Raw genomic sequence first — 10,709 nt, forward strand, 5'->3', positions numbered from 1 at the left:
TAACTAAGTGACATCGGTACGTCTCAATAAATACTGTCCGATATTTTTTGATGTTTAATGAAGCTGAGCAGCCTCTCACAGGCTGCAATCATAATAAATCGTTTATAGTATTATTGCCATTGTGGAATGATACTGTAAGTACAAAAAAGTAACATTACTGAAAAATATTATTAGCATCTGTGGTGGGCGTTAAACTTGATAACGTTGTAGAATATGCTGTATGCTATCACTGACGGCTGGAGTTTAAGATTTCATTAGTAGCTGCACAGTGAAGTCATTTAATGTTGTATTCCTTCGACACAAAACTAAGTTTTCTGATACCTGTGTGAGCCAGTGTAAGCCGGTTAGCATCGGTGCTGACCTTGTCTGCAATTGAGCTCTCATGTTCGAGATTAATTAATCATAAGTTCCTTTCACACAATTAAATCTTTATAATAATTATACCGTCCATCAAAAAAGTTCAGAGACTGAACTTATTCCTCGCATATAAGCGACGTCAGTGCAGTAAATATTGTGGCAACTTGAACTGATAACTGTAGACAGCAAATGTGCACTCGAATAGTTACTTACGGGCAGGCAGTGTTAAGCAGTTGACGTATGGACGCAATGTGTCGGTGTTGTTGTGCTACAAATCGCAAAGGAGTATCATCTCTAAATCGAGGGTTCAAGACATTCTACAGAGTGTACTGAGGAAGAAAAATGTGTGAAAAGCTTGTCCTTGTACACTTTAACTCCTGAATAATAACGGCGCGTCGACTTACGCCGCGCCGGCCGGGGAGGCCGAGCGGTTCTAGGCGCTTCAGTCTGGATCCGCGCGACCGCTACGGTCGCAGGTTCGAATCCTGCCTCGGGCATGGATGTGTGTGATGTCCTTAGGTTAATTGGGTTTAAGTAGTTCTAAGTTCTAGGGGACTGATGACCTCAGTATTTAAGTCCCATAGTGCTTAGAGCCATTTGAACCATTTTTTGACTAATGCCGCGACTTGACTGAAATGCAAAAATCACCACGACTGACGACACCTGACGATATCAATACTCACACGCCTATACGACTTAACCCACATACAAGCCAATGTGACGCGCGAGTTGTCAACATCCCAAAGTAGAAATTTCCTGACAGTTTCACATATTTGTATAAACGTCCTGTGCGTTGTACTCAGGGGGGAGGAGACTACGAGTCTTCAGAATGACTAAAGCAATAAAACCACCATGTCATCGTTTCTCTGCTTTTAATCCAGTGTCAAAACTGACGGGGCAAGAACGTTTCCTCTCAGAGTGGGCAAATTAGGTATCTTTGTAGCATGCTTGACTGCAATTGTAACTCAGATATCTTCTAGCGAAATCCCACTGCATATCTGTGTTTATCGTAGCAGGAGACTTACATTTAGATCTTTGCAGGACGTTGAATTATTTTTTGATTTTCGACTAAAAAACACGTCAATAACTTCTTAGGCTTACTCTGCTGAACACTAATTGCCCAGCCACTAACGTGACACAGGAACAGTCTCGAGCCAGGATACACGTCGTTGGCTCATAAACCTACAGTTACTGCTCTAACAAAAGACATGGAGCTACAAGGTTAACTACAGTTTACTTGTCGCGTAGTACTTAGTGTGTAGTATCAAAACGTGATTGAGATCGTTATCTGCAGCGTTTCCACCTTCACTCTCGCTATGATTTGGTCAATCGTGTCCAATAGCCTTACTGTAAAAACTTTGTGGTACAGCAGTGAATCAACGGAGACACATTTACTCGTCCTGTGTGCCTATTTCGTAATGAAAACAAGTCTTTTACGTGATTCAGACATGATATCTGCTGAGTAAATTTAAAAATGAATACTATCTCGTCAGCTTCGTAACTCTGGAACAACTGAATGTTCTCATACTGCGAGGGCAAATCGGAGCTACCCTCTCACGGAAAATCGTCGCTGCCCTTGGGATTTTCGATCTATATTTTAAAATGTACGAAGGCCGAACATGCACTGCATGTTTCAAAATGATTTACTTTCGAATAATGATTTTTCTGGTGGTTTTGTGTTGGCCTTTAGTTGATGCCCGGTGCCAGTTTTTTCCATTTCCTGCAATTGTACTCTAAAATTTGTCTATTCCTGCTCCATCACCGTTACACTGCTCTGTCCTACGCGTATTTCCAATTTACTGATATCTTTGCGAATGTTTTATTAAAAGCTTTTCCGCTTTGGATACTCGTTTTTCTTAGAATATTTTTTTCTCTTTCTAGGACGTCATAAACTATCTGTATTTAATTATTAGTATCCTTCTGCAAAACAATATATCAAATTCTTCGTGACATAATTTCGGATTTCCCCAAGATTAGAAACTCGCAGATCATTTCTGCTGAAATAAGTCTTCCCCGTCTGCTGCTGACGTTGTCCTGACTGGAGTACCTTATGCTAATGGCGTAGTTTAATTCGTCCACTATCATTACATATATGTCTTCCCGACTGGATTTTGTTCAAGGGCCTATTGAGGTTTCTTCAGATATAATCAGTTACAAGTTTTTTCATGTAAATTTCATCACCTGTTAACGTTCGTTGTTCATCTCCATAGCAGTTTCATGTTTTTGGCTTTCGCCCAGCAGAGATCACTCATAGGGGGAATTTGCACGGCCTATGCGGGCAATGTTAAATTTGCCTAATTTATGTGCCTTTACCTTAGGAACCAATGAAGATAACACTCTAAATTTTTTACAGGTATCTTATCCATCTTATTTATGTTTGCTGAATCAGAATTAAGAGAGCCGGTAGGAAAGAAGGAGAGGTATATATGCATTTTCAATTATGCTATTTTTATCACAAATAATTGTACGTATTAGGCCCTAGATGTCTATCAGTTCGAATTATTGCTATGGTTGTGCTTCAATAGGTGCAGTTTCATAAAGATATCACAAGTAGTTATAAAGGAACATAAAGCACAAAAAATGTCATTTTGAGAAAATCGCATTTAAAGTTTAAAATGATAAAAATGGACTTGTCATTTTAAAGTAAGTCTCAGAAACATTCAGCAACATAGTCAGCATCATCATCTTTGCCAGCTTTCTTCTCTAAAGGCATCTTTCTTCTGACTGACCTGGCCTCTTTGGTGGTGAACTCAGCTGCACTCTGTGCCTTGGAGAGTCCTAACTTGTCCAATAACTTCGAGCCATTTACATTATAGTAACCTGGAGTGATATTAAAATGTTTTAGACCTATTATTCTTTCCATGTTTCCATCATTAAATGTCAATACAACATCAGTTATGTATTGAACCCTACAAAAACCTTTCTGGCGACTCATGTCCAGATAATCTTATGGAATGACTCGTTAGGATTCTGTTTTCGCCCATGCGGACACTTTCGGAGAAGGTCTGAGTGAGCTAGGTCCCCATACATTGGTTTGATTGCTTCCATAAGATCTTAGGGAATAAAGTTCTTGTGTTCAAAAGGCACTCCGGAAACTTCATCCTTCCGGAATTTACACCTTGATTCAGATCCAGGTGGGCAGAGTGAATGTGTCGGTTTTCTGTCGGTTGAAAGTTTGTGGAAGTATGAGGCCGAGACTGTTTTTTCATACTTTTTAAAACATTTCCTTTATTTCTGATGGTCATTGCATAACACTGCGGGAGCTAATTTACTGTTTTCTCAGTCAGCCGCCTACTAAGTGGCTTGCCATTAGGCAGTGCGGTGGTGCAAATAGTTTGTTTTAATTTTGTGATACCCGTGCGCACCCTCTTTTCCATATGCACAATGCATTCCAATTTCTTTACCACAATAGTTTCATACGGATTTGTTTCAACAGCCCACTTATTCGCTTTAGAATCTCCATCCCCAATGTACTATGTGTATCGGACACCCCTTCCCTACAGTGATCGGCTTAACATTTTCTCTGCAGATCAGCTTCCATTCCTCTGCTGGTTACTTCACAATTTTTCTTACAGTTTTCATGTTTTTTTTCCATTTCTCCCACAGGAGCTCTAGCAGTTTTTTTGTAAGTGCCTGCAAATCAATTACTGTGCCTGTGTCTACACTTGTTATTATGGAAATCGAGTTTTTGGATGAGTGGCCACCCTTTTGTCGTGTCCCATCAAACGCAACTGGTATAGCAGTGCTGCCTTTGTTCATTTCATTAGCGTCATTTGTTGCAGCCTTCATTGACTGGAAAGCGACAGATTCAACCGTTTCTCCTACAACTTCAGTGTACCTATGAATTTTCGTGGGTGGTGATGGTAGATTCATAAGCGAACAGAAACAATGACTTGCACTAAGACCTTTTCCGATAGCTCTCATGGTATAGAAAAGTCTTATATTTACGTCATACAGATTATTCTTGCATTCATTTGCCGTTAAAAATGACTTTCTGTTGTCACAGCCAGTGCAAATAATTCCTATTGTCATAGCAATTCCAATTCCTGCACAAAAATCTTCTTCAATAATTTCTTTTCCGTCACAAATATTACAGCGCAATGAATCACACAACATCTGAATTAAAATTTTCATATCACACAAAACGTAATCCAAAGCAGAAGTGCTGTTTTCTAAATTATCATGTAGTAATCGTAGTTCCTCACATTGTTTATCTATTTCAGTTTTACTTGCACTGGGTGATGTCGCAGCTCCCTTGTTCTCTGGTGGCACATTGAAGTTATCAGATTCGACACTGTTTCTGGGTTCCAACTCTTGAACAACACTCGGTTTTACATTTCTAGTGTGTTGGTTATCTCCAAACTTACGTTTTTAGAAGAGACTAGTACTTATAGTCGTGTTTGCATTACGTCACACTGCACCATATTTCTCCGAAAGTCACTGTTTCACTCAAAACAAATAAAGAATTGCCAAGCGGCAGACAATGCAGCAGTGCGACTAACATCGAGATCAAGTTATTTTCTGTCCTTAAATGAAAGTCACAGCCTTCTATAAAGTGTAGTTTCCCAGATATTCACATATAAACAGATGCACGTCCGAAATTTGGTGACTTCAGAGATACGAATGCAAGACCAGAAAATTAAAAATAAAATGTTACACATAGACAACTTATGCTCCATTTTGTGCAGGAAAGAATAAATAATATTCTAGGTCATGTTTTGTAAAATGTCAAAATTTTCGAATTTTAGCCTGCAAACTCCGCTTAAGTGAAAAAATAAATTGGTATATTTTTAACAGCACAAAAATTGTAGGATTGTCTTGTATTTTCCTAGCTGTTTCTTTTCACAAAAGTCCTGTTAACAGTTTACCAAGTTTCTCCCGTATGACATCTTTCACAAAACTTTTCTAGTACTTCTTACATCCTTAGCCGCACCGTCGTTATGGTTCCATTCAATATTCCACACATTTGTCTGCTTAATTCCTGTAACATCTTTTGTATTTTGGCGAGGTACCTTTGACAAATAATGTCCCCTTTTATCTTTGTGTACATCGTTTCTATTTTATAGGAAACTGAAATTTTGAAATAGATTCTTATCAGCCCCATTCATTTTCCTTACCTGGACCTTATGAGATACCTATGATGTTCTTCAGATATTATGCGGTTGAAATTGCTCACCTTCTAGCAGCACTTTATCGCAGGGCGCTAGAACAACGAAGGACAGCAAGTGACAGGAAAACACAACAGCTCACTATAGATGTTAAGAGGGGTCGTCGAAATGATGCATATAATTACACGCCTATATTGCTGATGTTGATCTGTTACAGAATTACGGAACATGTTATCTACTAATACATAACGACGTTCTTCTAGAGATGGAAAATCTAGTCAGTAAAAACCAAATGGATTCCGTGAAGCCGGCCGGAGTGGCCATGTGGTTCGTGGTTCTAGGCGCTACAGTCTGGAACCGGGCTACCGCTACGGTCGCAGGTTCGAATCCTGCTTCAGGCATGGATGTGTGTGATGTCCTTAGGTTAGTTAGGTTTAATTAGTTCTAAGTTCAAGGCGACTGATGACCTCAGAAGTTAAGTCGCATAGTGCTCAGAGCCATTTGAACCATTTTTTATTTTTTTTTTTGATTCCATGAAATGAGATTCTTGACTTACGCTCTGTTGTTTAGGGAGAAAAATACGAGCTTAGGTAGTATCGGACAAAATATATAACTGGATTAATTACTTTCTACAAGCTACATCTTAATAATTACTCCTAGCGGGATGAAATCGATAGCTATAACTGCAATTTTTGGAGTACGCCAACGGGTGATATAAGGCAATTGCTGATCTTGCGGGAAGATGTGGAAGTCACCGAAGTGCCGTCACATCGAAAGACTTGCACTAGGCGACCGGTCTACTCGAAGGGAGGCACTAGCCACACGCACACTATTTACATTTCTCCCGCTCAATCACGCCATACCATCACCCAGAGGTGAGTCGCCTAAGTTGATTTGTGACAGCTGGAATAAGAGCATCGCCGTCCGGCTGCAACCAATAACGTAAAGCGGTTTTGTAAACGTCTCTAGGGCAACGACTCAGTGTCATCACAGTTCTGTAGATGAGTGCTGTTTTCATCCGTGGCCAAAGCGCTTTGCTGTTGAAACTTGGCAACGACCCTACCAGCCGTCAGCGGCCTTCTTATGCCGTCTCGACTATAGTGAGCAGTACGTTGTAAGCTGGGTGATACTTTTCGCATACGACGCTGCTGTCTGTAGGACGTTTGCCGACGTCAGAAAACTACAGAGGAATGCTGGAACAGTTATGGTGAGTCGATGATAGATGCAGCGGTTGGCAGTTGACCCTGAACGTAAACAGATGTAAAAGAGATCCATTAATGTTCAATTACACTACTGGTGAGAAACAGTACCAGTAGCAAAATAAGTGAGAGTAACTGTTCGGTATGAACTTAAATGGAATGACCATAAAAAACAAATAGTACAAAAAGCCGAAGTGAGTCTGATATTCATTGCAAGAAACTTAGGAAAATGTGTGAAGGTTGACTGAAAAGTAAAACCTTCGAAACACTTCAACAGTTGGCAGCATTGGTATGCGACAGGTACTGTCTCATTCCGTAGCCTCTTCTCTACAGCTCCAGTTAGCGGGAAGCGTTAGCAGTGAACGGTTGTGTTGTTATAGTGTACAGTATGGAACCCTGCGCAGACGGTCGGTCAAGTGATTTAAGCAACGTGCAGTCACTGAATTCTTGACAGCAGAAGGTATCACCCCAAAGGAGATTCATCAGAGAATGAAAGCATTTTATGGTGATTGTGTTGATGTGAGTACTGTACATCGTTGGGCTAGTAAGTTTAAAGATGTTGAGGCAGAAGAATAAAATCAAGACGCAGCCCTCAGCTGGAAAAATCATGGCCGCGGTGTTCTGGGACGCAGATGGTGTTATCCATGTTGATTTCCTTTATTGCAGAACAACAATAAATTCAGAGCGGTACATCAGAACGCTGCGAACTCTAAAAACGACGGCTAACCACAGTAGAACTTCAAAGGCTGAATCTCATTAACCGGCCGCTGTGACCGAGCTGTTCTAGGCGCTTCAGTCTGAAACCGCTGTTCAGGTCGCAGGTTCGAATCCTGCCTCGGACATGGATATCTGTGATGTACTTAGGTTATTTAGGTTTAAGCAGTTCTAAGTCTAAGGGACTGATGACCTCAGATGTTAAGTCCCATAGTGCGTAGAGCCATTTGAACCATTTTGAATCTCAACACCGTACGGCATCCTCCATACAGTCCAGATTTACCACCTCTGACTTCCATCTGTTTCCGATGATGAAAGACGATCTGCGGGGACATCATTATGCTTCTGATGAAGACGCTGAGAACTGTGAGACTGTGCTTGCGGAAACAGAGTTTCCACTTCTTCCGTGACGGCTTCAGAAAACTTGTTCATCGTTGGCAGAAATGTATTCAATTTGCTAGTGATTATGTGAAAAAGTGAATATTAGTAATTAAAGATCATATTCTAAGGATTATTTCTGCGTTTGATTTATTAAAATATTCCCATCCAAACCCAATTAACGAAGGTGGAGGCATTACTTTTCATTCACCCCTCGTAATTCGTTTACGACAGAAGTGGCTCACAGAAAATTTATTCCAACGATTCTTCAGTACACTTCATTGATCTGGACCCCTTATCAAGTATGACTAACAGCATAGACGAGGAAGGTCAAACTAAGAAAGGCATTTTCGTCATAGGGTAGTATGGTTTTGCGTGAGACAACAAAAAATTTTCGTGGCTGACGCAGCAAGTCAGGCGTTTTGTATCATGAAGAGGGCTACTGTTGATATTTCAAGAGCTTAAATTCGAACAAGGGTTTAGAATATATTACTTACTTCCCATGAAAATAAAATCAGAGAAATTAGAGCTCGTACTGATGCTTCAGTCCTTTTCCGCCAAGGCCATTCAGAAATGGAACGGAAAGGGGGGGGGGGGGGGGAGTGGGGGGACTAGGATGGGAAGAGAAATAGTGTTACCAGAGGAGAGGTACCCTCCGCCATACACCATAAAGGCACTTGCTTAGTACAGACATAAATACATATGTGTAAGAGTTTCCTCCATCCATTCCTAGACAAGTGAATTTCCTGTTTGTCTTCATCTAGAACAGAGCGTCGGCGACAAATTTCTTCTGCATGCCAAATTCTACTTACGTAAGATCTGTCATATGCGCAACCACATCCAAAGATTATCACTGCAAATGGCGACTCAACTAAGAACTATGTTGGAGTGGGAGTGGGAAGTCTTTAATTCCGGATCAGTAATGATTAAAATGACTGCCAAGGGTTGGTTCCACTATTTAAGCCAGACTTTCGAGCAATACCGCTAGTAGTAGTAGTTTTGTGTGATCAAGACAGACCTTTATAAGTAAAGTGGCACCTTATGATAGCGGACTAATTTACAGACTTCATGTCTTCAATTGATAAATTACATCGTCATATATCTTTTCATAAAATATACATTTCGACATATTGTTGGCCAGAGAAAAAAATGTCATTAGTAGTATTTGCTTCATTTTTTAATAGGAAATCTTCGTAATTAATACGTTCTTTATACACTGAGCTCAGATGACAATGATGTAAGATGATAATTTCAGCAGAATTTGGCTAATAATTGATCCAATAATTGTCGAAATGATGAGCAGTTTTTATAGAACTCGGATGTGACGACATGAAGAGGTTTCATCTGGCACAGATTGGTGTCGAGACAGTACCAGATGGAGAGGAGAACCCGTTAACAATAACTGCTTGGAGACTTTACATGTATGTAAGTTCATAATAAAGTGAATTATTCTACAGCATATGCTACATATTCGAAGCATATAAGTTGAAAGACTACTAAGACCATCTACAAGTTTTGTAGAACAAAAGACAAGTCATTGATACTGTGGTTCATGTAACGTGTACAACATTGCCGTTCTTTCCTTAAAATTTTAATAAACCTTCACTTTCTAAAAGAGTTTCTTCATAGTAAATGTTTTAAAATTACCATTATGTTACTTTAAAATTATATGAGAAACCAACAATGAATGTCTTTATTTCGAGTACTAGCATTTCAAAATATCGCGCGGCTGTTGTAATGCACCCATTGTCTACTTAAAAGTAACTCACAATAAACAGTAATGAAATGTCGTATGGCGTCATTGGCCTGGAGACTCCATCTGGGGTTCAAGAAATGTACTCTCATTTGCGAATACAAATAATCATCAGCTGTATGATGGAGTGACGATAATGGGAACTTGGGTCGGATTGTCTCTCGAACGCGGATTTCCCGTTTATTGTGAGCGGTCGCCTTACCATTTGGCTGTCCGAACACAACTCACGGCCAGACGGAGACTTCCATGTGTCGTCAACCATGTGTCTACAACCTGTACACGTACGTCCTAGACGTTCTGCTTGAAAGGCGCTTGCCAAATGCCGGCAAAGTTTTTTCGGAAATGCACGCATGTTCAGAGGAACATTGCATTGTAATTCAGAATAACACCGGCACTGCAATGTCGTATCCATCTGGTGTTGTCCGACCAACTAGTGCAGATCACTTTATTTGTCACCACTTGACCTGAGGACGATGAAATGATGATAAGAACAACAAACACCCGACGCGGCTTGCTATCGAATCCTCCCCTCTCCGGGTGGCAACTGGTCTTCAGCCATGCTGATCAGTCACCTGTGTAGGCAGGACACAATTAACGGTAATCGAACGTGAGGTTTTTTACTCTAAAAACGGTGGCTGTCATCTAGCCTGGGTGGTTGTTTCAGTTCTGGTTTTCGTTGTTATAGTGAACTTAGTTAACCATAGTTCTTGACATAAGCGAACTCATAAAATTATATATTGCTTCACCTTTCCTGATGAGAGTATTGGCCTTATAAGGTCGCACACTCTTCAATACAACCACTTTCCGTTTAGCACGTAGAACAGTTTATCGCGCAGATGTTCACGTTATCGAGTTTGTTTCTTGAGCTACTTTACACGAAATAGCTCCTGACTTCCTTCAATATACGTACTTTAAACATGGTCGTTTGTAGAAAAAAAAATTTTAAAAAAATATTTACATCGTACTATAATGTCTGGCACTCATTCGCGAATGTATCACTCCGCGATCTGTAAGTGGTTGTAACTCGGAACTCTTCACAAATAATTGAGGAATAATACGTCATCAGATTACTTAAATACTACTGCCTCTCTTATTTTTATTTATTGATAAATATATTTTGTTCTTTCAGGCACAGCCCTACCTCGGCTTTCGGTGATTCATTATCGACTACTCTCCCTGCACGCCGTCTACCAGTAGATT

The sequence above is a fragment of the Schistocerca americana genome, chromosome 1 (assembly GCF_021461395.2).
Source record: "Schistocerca americana isolate TAMUIC-IGC-003095 chromosome 1, iqSchAmer2.1, whole genome shotgun sequence".
NCBI lineage: Eukaryota > Metazoa > Arthropoda > Insecta > Orthoptera > Acrididae > Schistocerca > Schistocerca americana.